Source organism: Rattus norvegicus, chromosome 3 (genome assembly GCF_021556685.1).
Source record: "Rattus norvegicus strain SHRSP/BbbUtx chromosome 3, alternate assembly SHRSP_T2T, whole genome shotgun sequence".
In the NCBI taxonomy this organism is placed as follows: domain Eukaryota; kingdom Metazoa; phylum Chordata; class Mammalia; order Rodentia; family Muridae; genus Rattus; species Rattus norvegicus.
The window spans coordinates 61,454,659-61,468,275 of record NC_141536.1 but is presented as its reverse complement, the minus strand read 5'-3'; the positions used below and the strand labels follow the sequence as shown (position 1 = coordinate 61,468,275).

At 44.2% G+C, this 13,617-nt stretch overlaps 1 pseudogene; it reads right to left on the bottom strand.

The window, feature by feature from the left end:
• Positions 1–8,666: 8,666 nt before the first annotated feature.
• Nsa2-ps20 (NSA2 ribosome biogenesis factor, pseudogene 20) lies at positions 8,667–9,583 on the bottom strand (annotated as a pseudogene).
• Positions 9,584–13,617: the final 4,034 nt, after the last annotated feature.

Here is a 13,617-nt window from a genome sequence, read left to right as displayed (position 1 = left end):
AAGACTCACAGAACACACCAGGCCCACTGATGGGCCATCGGGGGCATAAGAAAAAAATGATGGCTTAGTAACGGTTCTAAGGCTGTGAAGAGTTATCATTACCAAGACAACGCTTATAAAAAGAAAGCGTCTAATTGCAGGCTTGCTTACAGTTTCGGAAGCTTAGTCCATTATCATCGTGGCAGGGATCGTGGTGGCAGGCAGGTGTGGTACTAGAGAAGTAGCTAAGAGCAACTCCCTGATCCTCAGGCAGAGAGGGCCAGAGACACTGGGCCTTTGGAAACCTCAAAGCCCAACCCTCAGAGCCTAATTTCCTCTAATAAATAATTATTCTCACAGAGTGCCGCTCCCTAGTGACTAAGCACTCAAATGTGTGAGCCTGGGGTGGCCATTCTTGTTCACCCACAGTGACTTGGTTCTGTTTCTCTGACATTTTCAAGTTTACATGCACACTCTTTATTTATAAGCTCCCAAATGTGGAAAAGCAAAGACAGGCTAAGTGGCAGAGCAGAAGAGTGTGGTCTCTGCCATCCCCCTTCAGGTGACGGTGGGATCGAGGCCACTTTGGTCATGGAATTTGTACATGGCCTCTCAGAACCTGCCAGGTGTGTACCTCAGATGTCTGTCCTTTCCTCTACCTGCTTCCCATCCTCCAGGGTTTCCTTCTCAGTACCACCGCGTGGCTTCTCCTGTCATGCTGCCTTTTTAAATTTTCATTCATTGTTATGCTGCAGTGTCTTGACTGTCCCTGCAGGCAGAGGTTGTATCTCTGCCTTCCCTGTAAACAGCCCTGGGCTCTGTGCTAACTTTCTCTCTAGAATAGCTGACGTCTCAGCTGCTGACTCATTGAAGGGAGCAGAAGTCTGTAGGCCATAGCACCAACCAGGTAAGCAAATAGACTCATTAACCCTAGGACTAAAGGCTGCTTGCAACAGGGAGCAAATTCAGAAGGCTCAGAAAAGCAGCCTAGACGTCCACATAGAGCCCATTCACAGTTTGGGGAGGATCCGGTTTCTTGTGTGAGAGAGGAAGGCATGGAAGCCTGGTTAGGTATCGGCAGGAAGACGGCCCCTGAAATAGTTCTGATGCCTTAATGCAAAAGAACAGAGACGAAAGGAGAGACATTCTGAGCTTCTCGAAGCCGTGCTTCGACTATTGATCTTTAAATATTTGCTGCTCAAACTGAAGTCTGGATGGATTTGAACTTTACATTTGATGTTTCTCAAAGGTCATTGAATGAAAGTCAACTTTTTAAAGTAAAAGAGTAGAGTGTAACAGCATGTGCTGGATACCCTGATAAGACAAACACTTTAAAATGTCTGGTGGCGGCAGCTTCTGCAGAATCAACAAGAATTAAATATAAACATGGTTAGAAAAGGAGGTATTGGTCATACCTAAACACAAAGAGGCTTCCTATGAAATAAAGTGTTACTATGACATTAAGAAAGTGTCCTCAAACTGAGCTTGGACTTCTGATGACCATGCTAGCTGCAGTTCAAAGAATACAGTCTGATTATAAAAGTGTCATCTTATATATTCTGATGAGAATCATAGTGGGGAAAAGATATAATTATCCCACATTTCAAATAAGAAACGAGAGTGTCAGGGAAATTAGATAATTTCTCTAAGATTATTCCACTATAGTGAGAGCAGAGGCCTGGTCTGTTAGAATACAAAGCCACTCCTAACACTTTCCACAGCCCGGCACAGTAATCCTGGCCATCATCTGGTAAGTGCTAGTTCATGGCCATCTCAGGGTACGGAGCAAAAACTTACCAGGGAGTTAGGGGAAAGAAAGACAATGGGAGGAGAATGAGAGGGGAAGGAAGGAAGGAAGGAAGGGAGGGAGGGAGGGAGGGAGGGGGGAGGGAGGGAAGGAAGGGAGGAAGGGAGGAAGGGAGGAAGGGAGGAAGGGAGGGAGGGAGGGAGGAAGGAAGGAAGGAAGGGAAGAAGGGAGGAAGGGAGGAAGGGAGGAAGGAGGGAAGGAAGGAAGGGAGGAAGGGAGGAAGGGAGGAAGGGAGGAAGGGAGGAAGGGAGGAAGGGAGGAAGGGAGGAAGGGAGGAAGGGAGGAAGGGAGGGAGACAAGATAGTAGTCAACGGTTTCTACAGTATCTTTCTAATTCTTGGCCACTGTGGAAAACGAGTCGTACTCACCCCCACTCATTGTAAAACTGAGCAGGTACCAAGCTACCTAAGCCTTATGTTTCCTCAGCTCTGGAGCTGGAGAGATGGCTCCGCAGTTAAGGGCACTGGCTGCTCTTCCAGAGGATCCAGGTTCAATTCCCAGCCACACATGGCCGCTCACAACTGTCTGTAACTCCAGTTCTGATTATATCTGCCTCCCTCTTCTGGTCTCCGTGGGCATTGCATGCACATGGTGCACAGACCTACGTGCAGGAAAATATAAAAAATAAAAGCAAAAGAGAAAGCAGCCCTTAGCTCTAAGTTACCTTAGGCACAACACAAGTGAGGATGATGCCTGACTCACAGTAGGCTCTCACTGAGTGTCAAAACATGACTTTGCTGTCCCTTACATCTATTGAAATGCGCTAAAATTTAATTATCCATGCGTTCACTTATAGACAGGTTTCACTATGTAACCCAGGCCGACCTCACACTTTTGGCTCCCTGTTTCAGCCTCCCACATACCAGGACTATACGATTATTATCTGAGTCAGCACACCAATATGGTATTTAATCTTTCTATGTTCGCTGTGGTTCTCCAGTTAGATTTAAAAACAAACAAACAAACAAACAAACAAAAAAACCTCACAGTTCATAATTGCTTTATGCTATGTTGTGTCAGCTAGCATGCAATGGGTCCCAGACTTGCACCACCGGGATAAGAGGGAGGAGATCTCTTTGCTCACTGTGGGGACAGCTTGAGAGATGCTCGCCTCATCAAAAGAACAGTGAGGTTGAGAGTCTGGATTCCTTCTCTCGGCTCTGTCACCTCTGCGTCCTGCTTTGTCCCTTCCATCTCTCCCATGTAAGGTGGCTACAGTCCCGACGCTCACACACATACCTGTGAGGGAAAGGCCACTGCCCTCTGCTCATTTTGCCACACCAGTATCTAAGATTTCTCATATTTCATTGGCCCACCCGGGCCTCAAGACTACCCAACCCGAGACAGTCACTGGAAGCTGGAATTTCAGAGCTGACTTTATTAATCATTTAAAGGGAAGCAGAATCGATCCGCTCCCGCCTCAAACCTTTGGGCCTTCAATCTCAATTACTATGTCTGACGGTGTGAGTAAGGCTAAGCTTACTGGAAGTGGGAATTCTAGACACGGCTGGGAACTTGGTCATGAATTTGCCCAGAAATAAGCCGGGGCTGCCTGATTTCAGAGTTCACGATGCTGAATGTTCGCTGGCCGCCTTGGACCATCCTCTTTTGGCACTAATTGGCTTAGATCCCTAAAAAAAATCATTTCTCATGTACAGGCGGCACAGGCAGAGGAAAATCTAAGTGCTCTGCCACCTGCAGTAGGTCCCTCAAGAGATTGCTTAAGCCCTGCATACCCACTGCATTAAGTAGCAGTGAAGTGCATAGCGTTAATCTCCGCTCAGCACTTCCCAATCCTCCCGATACCATCCAAGCAAAAGCCAGTTTACTGCCAAGTCTTTAACACTCTCTAACACCAGCTAATCTCCCTGTAACAATTACAGAGTGAGTCTTAGGATGGCAGCTCTGAAGGGCAGCTGTCTGAACTTCCCCCGTACTGGTGTGTCTTCCTTTAATTTAATTTTACAGTTGCTTTGTAGCTTTGGGTTTCCCATTTGAAAGCCCTTCAAAAACAAGTCTAGCTAACGAAAAGAAAGTTGGTCAATAGGACAGGTTTGGAGAAGACAGTTGTGATGGTAATCTATACCAGTGTACATGCGCAGAAGCAATGTGAGAGTGTTGGGAGAGTAATGGTTTTGAAAAGCGTTTACCTGGGATGGTTAGACAGCGGTTGCGGACTTTTAATTTGTTAATCCAGGAGCTAAGACAGAGGGCAATTATTCTAGGAGCCACCAGAGGGCAGTGTGTCAGCAACTATAACACTGAACGGGTATCAGGCCGACCCTGCTTAGGCTCTTGCTCCTCCAAGAGTGGTCGGCAGAGGGCAGTATCAACACCAGGGTGACGGTTCGAGAAGCTAACTCTGCTGTCTGAGGAGGGATCGTTTGGAAGTACTGAGTTAGAGTGAGCTTCAGGAGCTTTGGCAGCGCTCTTCTCCATTTGGGAATAGGGCTGACAAGTCTCTACATTTGGAGAAGAGTATCTGCATATGGTTTCGGCAACTACACTGCTGGATTTGAATCCAACTTCCTTCTTCTCTGATAGCGTCACTTGTGCTAGAAACGGTATTTCCAACACCCAGAAAGTGGTTTTGAGGAACGGACGTGCAGTAAATGACTGCATGAACGAGTCATTGGAGGCGGGGAAGCCGTTTGCTGAGTCACTGTGTCCTCGTTTCCGTTGCCCTTTACTTTGGTAGCTTTAGTGAGTCACATATACACAGGTGAGATCCTCCCCGCTGTATTTGCTGAGCCTTCTGCGATCTGTCCCCATCTATTGGTGTCTGCTGTGTGTGTGCAATGGAGAAACAGCTCACTAGTGTGAGCGAGCAGGATTTCACATCCTAACGTTTTTATTGACTTCAGGACACAAAACACACACACACACACACACACACACTCACACACACTCACACACACTCACACACACTCACACACACTCACACACACACACACTCACACGCACACACTCGAAGTGAAAGGGAGAAAGCATACCTTTGTTCCTGTCTAAAACATCAATAGGCTGTTTCAGCCAAATGACTTGAGTACTTTGAGATGTGGCGTCACCACCCTAAAGAATTCTCCAGTATTTTCCCATTTAATAGGTACAAGGACCTATTAAATGGAAAGCGAGTAGAATTCTCCAAAGTGTGTAAAATACAAGGTCCCCTATCTCTGTGTCCTTTGGTTCTCCACCATTTTCTTCAATTGGATTTACAGTTGACTGGTTTCCCTCTGAGCTCTGGTGTAGAACTGAGAGGAGAAAGGAATCCACGTGCTGGGGTGGATATCCATCCCACACTTGAAACCTCACAGGGCAATTGACAGTGTAAAACCAAGACTTCCTTGTCATGCCATTGTTGTCCGGATGTCCCTTCTTTTCAAATATGCACTGTTCATGATTTTTTTTTTCCATTTTAAACTCCACGGCTTCGGTCATTTTTTTCTTCTCATTCAAGCAGCACATATTTCTGAGCTCCTTCTAGAATGGTGGTTCTCAGCCTATGGGGGTGACTCTTTGGGACTGAACAACAATTCCACCTGAGAGCAGCAGAAGACACGGGTGTTTACATTACAACTCATAACCGTAGCAAAATTACAGTTATGAAGTAGCAACAAAGTTAATTTTACGGTCGGGGTCACCACAACATGAGGAACTGTGTTAAAGGGTTGTAGAGTTAGGAAGGTTGAGAACCACTGGTCTGGATGCAAGGGGCTGTGGAAAGATAAACCTGACCATACACTAGAAGAAGGAAATTATAAAATGTGAAAGAGGACACAGAACAGCCAAACAGATTATTTCAAAGTTCCAGAAAAAGACAGAAGATAATGTGGTTGTGAACGAGGAAAACAAACAGCTTAGAGCCCGTCATTAGGCAAAGACTCTTGAGTAAGCTAAGAACGTAACATTTCCTCCAGATCTTTTAGGGGAAAAAAAAAACCCAAAGCAAAACAAAGCAAAAAAAACCCAAACTTTCTAATCGCAGGATGACTAAGACGGAGTTTTGTGCATTAGAAAAGCAAGAAGAATTAGTGTGCCTGTAGGGGGCAGTGCAAGCAGAGAGTGGGACGTAAGAAAACACATCGCCACAGAGCCAGTGCATATCTGAGGTGTGAGCAGGGGGAGATGTGAGGCCAGAGCCTTCAGGACACACTATGATGTCTTTTCTCCGTACTATCTAGAGTAAGCTAAATGCTGTTGGGAAAGAGAGCTGCCTTCCTTTCAGCTAGGAATTCAGAACTGTGCCCATTTAAATGAACTTTACTGTGCAGAGAAGCAGGCTGAGCCCATCCCTTGGTGCTGTGCATTCCTCCGTGACATATTTTTGGGTGCTTACTTGTGGGGGCTCTTGAAGAGCACCTTACAATGTAGAAATCAAGCCCACCCTTGAAAAGCCTCAGATACTAAAATTTTTAAACCTAGCAGAGACTGTTATAATTACCTTCGGTTGTAAATCTGTTTTCTTCTCAAAGCATCATCATTCTTCATAATGAGTTCTATAATTTCCCCATAGAATATGACCCATTGCAGCTGAAACTAAGTGCTAGACAGTTGATCACTGTCTGTAATTTGCATTGCTCTTTATCCAAAAGAAAAAAATTCATTCTTATTAGCCAGATTGAGACCTATTATGAATGTCAATGTGACTTAATTAAAGCCTAATATTGATCATAATACCACTCTCCAGACTCAGATGCCCTCCCCAATGACGCTTCCTCACCTAAACCTTCACCAATGAAGTACGAAAATAAATTAGATAAAGGCATTTTTGATAAGTTAGGGAGATTTAACCGAAGTCTTTCTTAATGAAAAAATAATAAAAAATTATGAGATGAATTGCATCTGCTAAATTATACATGCAACAAGACTTCAACGAAATAAAAAATGTGTTTTGCTACTTTTCTATCTGAGTGTCAGGCAATACTTTGTAAACTCCTGAGAACTCAGGTCACTGTGTACTGTATGTTTGCCCACACAATGAGCTTGTACTTTGTTAACTTCCCTAAGTTCTATTGATCACTATTTAAAGTGAGCAAAGCACTAGAAAAAATTTACAGCCTCACATCTCTGGCTTATATTCATTCCTGTGATGATGCACAGGAAACCGAAATGACTTCTATAATGGAAATGATCACAACGTTTTCAGAAAAACAAAAACACCCATTTCTTTGGAAAAATATTTTAATGGATTCACAGTTAGGCAAGAAAAGGTCCCAAACTGGCTTGGTGTTTGGGGAATGTGGGGCCATGGGAGGTGAGTGTTAAAATAATGAAGAGTAGAAGCTCTGCTTCTGGGGCTCTCTCCTGTGGCTGTAGAGAGGGCTGTCTATTGGGAGATTCTGGTTGGAGTTGTATGGAGTTGTTCCAGAAGTGACTGAGTTGTTATGCTGGAACTAAACATAGGAAGAAAGAGAAGACTCAGATCCATGTGAGATCTATGTGAGGTTGGCCGGAGCATAAAAGTTACAAAATGGAGTGCTGACCTACTCGGCCATGTGTAAGGGATGGTGCAAAATGGTTCTCACCCCTGGAGCAGGGCCAGCAGGGGGTGTGGGCCTCCACGAGTCTCCATGTTTGCTGTGGGCATAAGGTTTGTTTGTGTGTGCATAGATGATAGATAGATAGATAGATAGATAGATAGATAGACAGACAGACAGACAGACAGACAGACAGATAAATCGATCTAGCTCTAACTCACTTCACATCCCTCCTTCTAGGAATGTCCTCTCTGCCAAGGTTAATGACTCCATGATAATCAGGAATGGCATGAGTCTGGGAGGCAAGGATGTGTCTATGTTGTAGAAAAATAGTAGAATGTTGTAACCTTCAGGACAGCCTTTAAGACTGTGGGAAAGAATGCTGAAAACATGAGTTCAAAAATCAGATAATTTCTCAACTCTGCAAAATATAAGGTATGCAGTATGAATCGTATAAGGCGCTTCACAATCTAAAGGAGCAGAGGCAGCTGCACCATGGGCTCAGCTTGTCAGAAAGATCCTAAGAGATTTAGGGAGTGGTGATTGCAGGCCAAGATCCCACCCAGCTATGCTTACAAAGGTAGATTCCTGAGTTCAAGGTCAGCCTGGGACAAGAGGAGTTGAGGTCGAGGTTCAGGCACAGTAGGAAGGATCATTTCAGGGCAGCCATCTCTTTGTCTGTGCCTTGCTTATTGTCTCTAAGGATCTAGGGGCTGGAGTCACGGGATGCTGATTCCTGAGATAATCTAATGGAAACCTAGGGCAGTGACTGAACTGAAATGTAAATAAAAGACTGAGCTTTTGATCTGCAAGAAATCCTGAGAGGTTTTAGAGTAACAAGAGAAAGCTGTCTCCAGCAGAACATAGGCTGTCAGCTTGGACCCATGATTTTACTTCAAGTCATCTATTTTGTCAATTTCAAACAGCCCTTCCTCGGAATCCTTTCGGAAGCCAAGGGTGGTTCTTGGCAAAGGAGCCTCTGCTTGGAGCTTCCCAGAGCACTTAGATACTCGCTCGGCTTGCCACAGTGTCCTGGAAGGAGAGCCTAAATGGTGGCCTTAATGAACTATGGGACGTTTGTGGCTATTCAGCTTGCACTTCACTTCATACCCACCGAAACACCTGTGGGTGCAAATAGCAAAAAGCAGCCCACACTAGATAAAACCACAGCCAAGATTTGGGGCTCAAAATGCTAAGATCCTGACGAGTGGGGAAGGAACAAGTCTCTCAAGCCATAAACTTTTTTTTTTTTTAAATTGGGCAGTGTTTTATTTTCCTATACAATTTAATAAATACTTCTTGATGACTGCACATGGAGTAAGGCTGATTGGTAGTTCAGAAAGATCACAGCGATGGTGTTTTCCTGACACTGTAGCCTTCCATAGTGAGTGGAATGACTTGTATGACGTCACTGTCAAACCAGCAAGACTGCATTTATGCACCCATCATTTTCAGGATTGTTGGTAACTTGAGCATACTTTCCCCAAATGACCTTGCCTCCTTGTGTCACAAGGCCCAGCTCGCTTACATTCACTTCAATGACTGTCCCTTTGGTGATCACACCCAGGGTTGTATATAATGGGGAGGAGGGATTCTTTTTCACACCGAGTATAGGCAGGCAAAAGGTAGCTTTCAGCTCAGGGTATGTAATATGGGCTTTTTTGAAACATAGACCCATTGGCCTAATGAACCTTTCATATTTAGGTGGTTTTCTTGTAAAACCATCACCAACAAAGCAGACTTTTGTAACCATTCTCTTCCATGCCTTTTTTTTTTTTTTCCTGTTCGAATAACTTTCAATACTTCTGTTTCTCCTTGGGCACGAACTTTGGGTAGAGGGACCTCCCATTTTCCCGCCTTTTCTTTCCGCTTCTGCTTAATCATGTTGGAAAGTACTTTTGCTCTTGACTGCCCCTCTCTGTCCAGCAGGTGGGCAGGGACTGCTCCCTGTGGAGTCTTCTCATCCTTCTGCTTGGTGTTTCTCTTCTCATGCATCTTAATGGTCTTTTTCATTTGTATTTTCTCGGCATGGCGCTGTTTATGGTAGAGCTTAGCCTTCAGGCCGATCATTTTTTTTTTTTTTTTTTTTTTTTTTGCTTTCTTTGAACGTTCATGGGCCTCCCGACCTTCTTTCTTTTTTTCTCATGGTAGTCCAAACGATATCCATATCGTTTGCGGTGCAATTCAATATATTTATTTTGTGGCATGATGACAGCCGCGAAGCAGCGGTCCGCGATCTCCCGGGTTCTAAAAACTTCTTAATCCCAGCGTTATCACTGGCCCACGAGCCTGCTTCACTCAGGCCGGAACGGGAAAGGCAAGCCATAAACTCTTAAGAGGCAATCCTTTAAGTCTGTTTCCTGTGAGACACCAGAATGGCATCACAAGATGGCTGCAGCTGCTCTAAGGCCACCTGCTTCAAATTCGCACCCGAAGGAGAGAGGCAGCCCGCTCCTAGCCAGTGTCCAAGGACAAGCCCAGTGACAGTTTTCTAGTCTGAGTGATTGGACTACCATACCTGGTCTGGGTTCATCCTGGCTGGGTACAGAAGTAAGGGGGAGTGTGGGAGGAAGTAGCGAGGATGTCTGGTAGATAATGTTGGAGACCTTTACTAAACTTAGCTATATCACAGAATTTGGACATCAGGAAAAGTTTAAGGTCTATAAAAAAAAAAAAAAAAAAGAAAGAAAAAGAAATCGTCAACTGCTCAAAACCACCTAATTTTAATTCTCTTTCCATAGCTGTTATATAATAAAATTATCTGCTTAGAGAAAAGGTCTGAGATGTGGCCCAGCCTAGTCCAGAATTTAGATGGCTTCTGCCACCTCCTAAGGACAATGCTTTTAAATGCCACACCTAAGACCGAGCGGTATTGATCTAAATCCACTGTGAAAGTTTTGCAGATATAACCAACTCATGAATTCGCATCAACACGGAAGCTGGAGACTGGAAGAAGAATCTGGAAGTCTTTCTGTAACCGGAGTTGGTCCTAAGCCTCTCGTCTCCATCAGAATCTAAGGCTCACTGCCCAAACATGGTGCCAGCCTTGCTGCGAAGAGAGGGAGTCCAGCTGTGAGGCTCCAGAGGGTTTTCCAGGCCTCCCTCTGGGCAGGCCTCCTTGTGCCGTTTATGCAGGATCTCCCAATAAATACCAAAAGTCTGAGTAGCCAGAGCCCCTGCCAGCAGCTCACAGTTGGAGCCCTGCTTGAGCCAGAAATGTTTTCCAGATGTACAGACTCGGTGCGCGCGCCGGGAGATCTGCTTAGAACTGGGTAGATGCTCCTGCTAACCGGAGAGGGTGTGTGGCGGACGCCCTTCTGGATACAAATGGAGGAATTCTCCCGAATGTATTTAAGGTGGTGATAACCTGGTGAAGAAAATACTAGAGGATGTAGAAAGCTGGAGACCTTGGTTTTGGCCCCACATTGCTTTAAAGGCTCTCTCTCCCTTCCAGGTCAGTTTGTAGGAGGGTTGGGAAGACATGGCTTCACGTTCATACCGCGCTTTCAAAGATCCCAGAGCGCTAGTCTAGGAAGACATCGGGGTCCTTTCCCTTTTGATTTCTCTTTCATTTATGCTGAAATTTCCCAGCCCGCTGCCTACCTTCTAAAGCTCTCCTGGAATGCATACCAGGTACAGCGGTCTTTATTGTCAAGCTAGCTAGGTCTTTAAAGACTGAAAACACAGACATCTGCATTTTAAAGAACATTAACCGCCTTGATTAGGAACGGAGGCCCGGAAACAGGAGAAAAGTCGTCGGATGGAAGATGCATTATTTATGTGGGTTTGTTTTTAATTGATTGATTTGAATAATTTCAGGCATACCGATGCAGATTGACAAATAGCATATGCTGTTTGGTACCTGCTGTAGCAGGCCGGGTTTTCTAAAGGAGGGCAGATTTTCATCTGGGAACGATGACCTTGGGCAGAAGAATTGAGTAGGCTGTAAATTCACCTTTGCTGTTACCAACATTCTCTACTTAAAAAAGGAAAAGAAAAGAAGAAAAGAAAAAAGGAATCTGCCTTGCAGGTGTTGAAATCCCTCTATCCCTGTGCCTTCCTGCTTAGAATGCCTGTGGAGGAATGTAAATATTATTCAGGAAAGTCATGTATTTAGCCCACTCACATCTGGTTTACATAGACTGTCTCCTTGAGTTTAAATCTCTGTCCTGCACTTTCCGGGGTGGAGGTGGTACCTAAGATTTCTTTATTCACGCCATCTGAATTCTTTATATTGGGGTTAATCCTCAGCCTGATTGACTCAATAAAATTATAACACATTGGCATATTTATGTAACTAGTCCCCAAAGTATGTGACACAAAAACATCATCACAGATCGATGGTGCTGAGAATGTAATTATAACCTCGCTGGTAATTGTCATGCAGCTTAGTCCTCCTGAGCTCAGTGCTGAATCCTATTCTCGCTATTCCCATTGGCCATTTCCTAACAGAAAAGAAGCGTTTCACAGTTGCTAGGAAACGGTATTGTCTATGCCCTCTACTTTCTGCATCCTTCCCGCTTCCTTCATTTTCCTTCATGCGGTCTAATTATAATTGTTTTCCTTCCGAAGGCTCTCTCTCCACTCACGGCTGCCATTGTCATCTGATAACTGTCACTGTTATTGTCACTATTGAATTCAGTGATGAGAAGCCACAATTTGCTCATCCTTCAACAGAATAGAAAATTGACGTGTTCTTATGAGGCATCTGCATGCTGTCAGAGAATCCATTTTTCTCTCAGAGGTCACGTCTCCGAAGAAAGTCTTCAGTACTTGGCATCCCTCCTGCCTCTGATGCCCCTCGTCTCTCTGACTCCTACACTATGACCCCTTCCCTTGAAGACTGGGTTTGTGTCTGTATTATAGTTTTATTTTGTGTATGATGATGAAATTCTGACAGAAAGTAAGGTGATGAAATCCACATAGTCTATCAAAGCAAACAGCACACACACCAAACAACTCAGTAACGACAGGAGCACCGCTAACTGTGGGCCCAGCGTGTGATGGCGATGATCAGTGGTTTACCTACGTTATCTGGTTCATTCTTCCTAAATTCTATATGGTGTTATCACTCCTGGCCATGGATAAGGAAGCTGAGAGGGTCTTAGAACCAAGACTCGGTAAGGAAGTGTAGTAAGTGGATGACAGAACCAAAATTTCCTCACATAAGGTCTCATTGAGTGTAAAAGAAACAATAACAATACAACTATACACTAAATGTAACGTACGGTTTAAATTCAAAAAATACTAAAAAAGGGAAAGCATCAACCTTAAACCCAAACTGAATCCTTGGCTTATCCTTTAGAATTGTTCTCTAACAGGGACGGGGGATGGGATAGCGGGATTCTGGAGGGGAAACCAGGAAAGGGATATAACATTTAAAATGTAAATTAAAAAATCTAATAAAAGAAAAAAGGGCCAAAAAATTGTTCTCTAACATCTGTTATGGAAAAGTGACAGTACTGGACCAGTGTCTTTATATTTTTTTCTTTGCCCATACACATCCTCACTTCCTCTGCCTACTGGCATTTAATGGGGCTGTACCCAGTACAGAAATGGCTGGTGCATATTTACTTTAACCCAGAGTCAGAGTCTGCCTTTGTCACCTGCCAGAAAAGCTACCATGAGCAAAATTCATTTATCTCACTAACTTCATTATGTGGCTACATTTGATTTATCTTATCCTATTTTCTTTTATGCAAACTTGTAAAAATGCCCAAGCCTCTATCCCGAGCCTATGATTTCCTGAGTGGCAAATTCTGTCACTGTTTTTTAGTACCTTGTACATACGGAACAGGGTATTAAGTAAGAGCTTAATCAAGCTTGTTACTATAAAGATGGTCAGCTTCAGCATACTAGCCTTATGGGAACTAAGATACAATCTCCCCATCTTTCTCCGAAGGGTAGCCCATGGCTGAGATTTCCCCTGCCCTTCATGCTTTTCTTGAAGACCCCAGGGCATCTGCTCTTTCCTTAAGCCTATATTACTTCTCAAAAACTAAACTTAAATGAAACTGATGCTCATTTAAAGAAGAAAGAAGACATGGAGGAATGACAGAGATGATGGGCACAGAGTTGGTTTTCTTTGAGATCAAAGATGGACTGAACAGAACAACTTCTGTGGTACAGATGATTAGGAACCTTATTTCCACATGGATGGTACAGCTTAAACGTCTATGATCAGCTCCGGAAGCATATACTAGTCTAGCCACAGGGCAAGATGCCCACTGGCGCTTTCACACCAACAGCTCTGAAACAAGCAGAGTAAGCTTGGTTGAATTTGTCTTCACAGGGGCCTAACTGTTCACCATACGAAGGAGGAGACAGAAGACGAGTGTCTAGCTTAATTAGTAG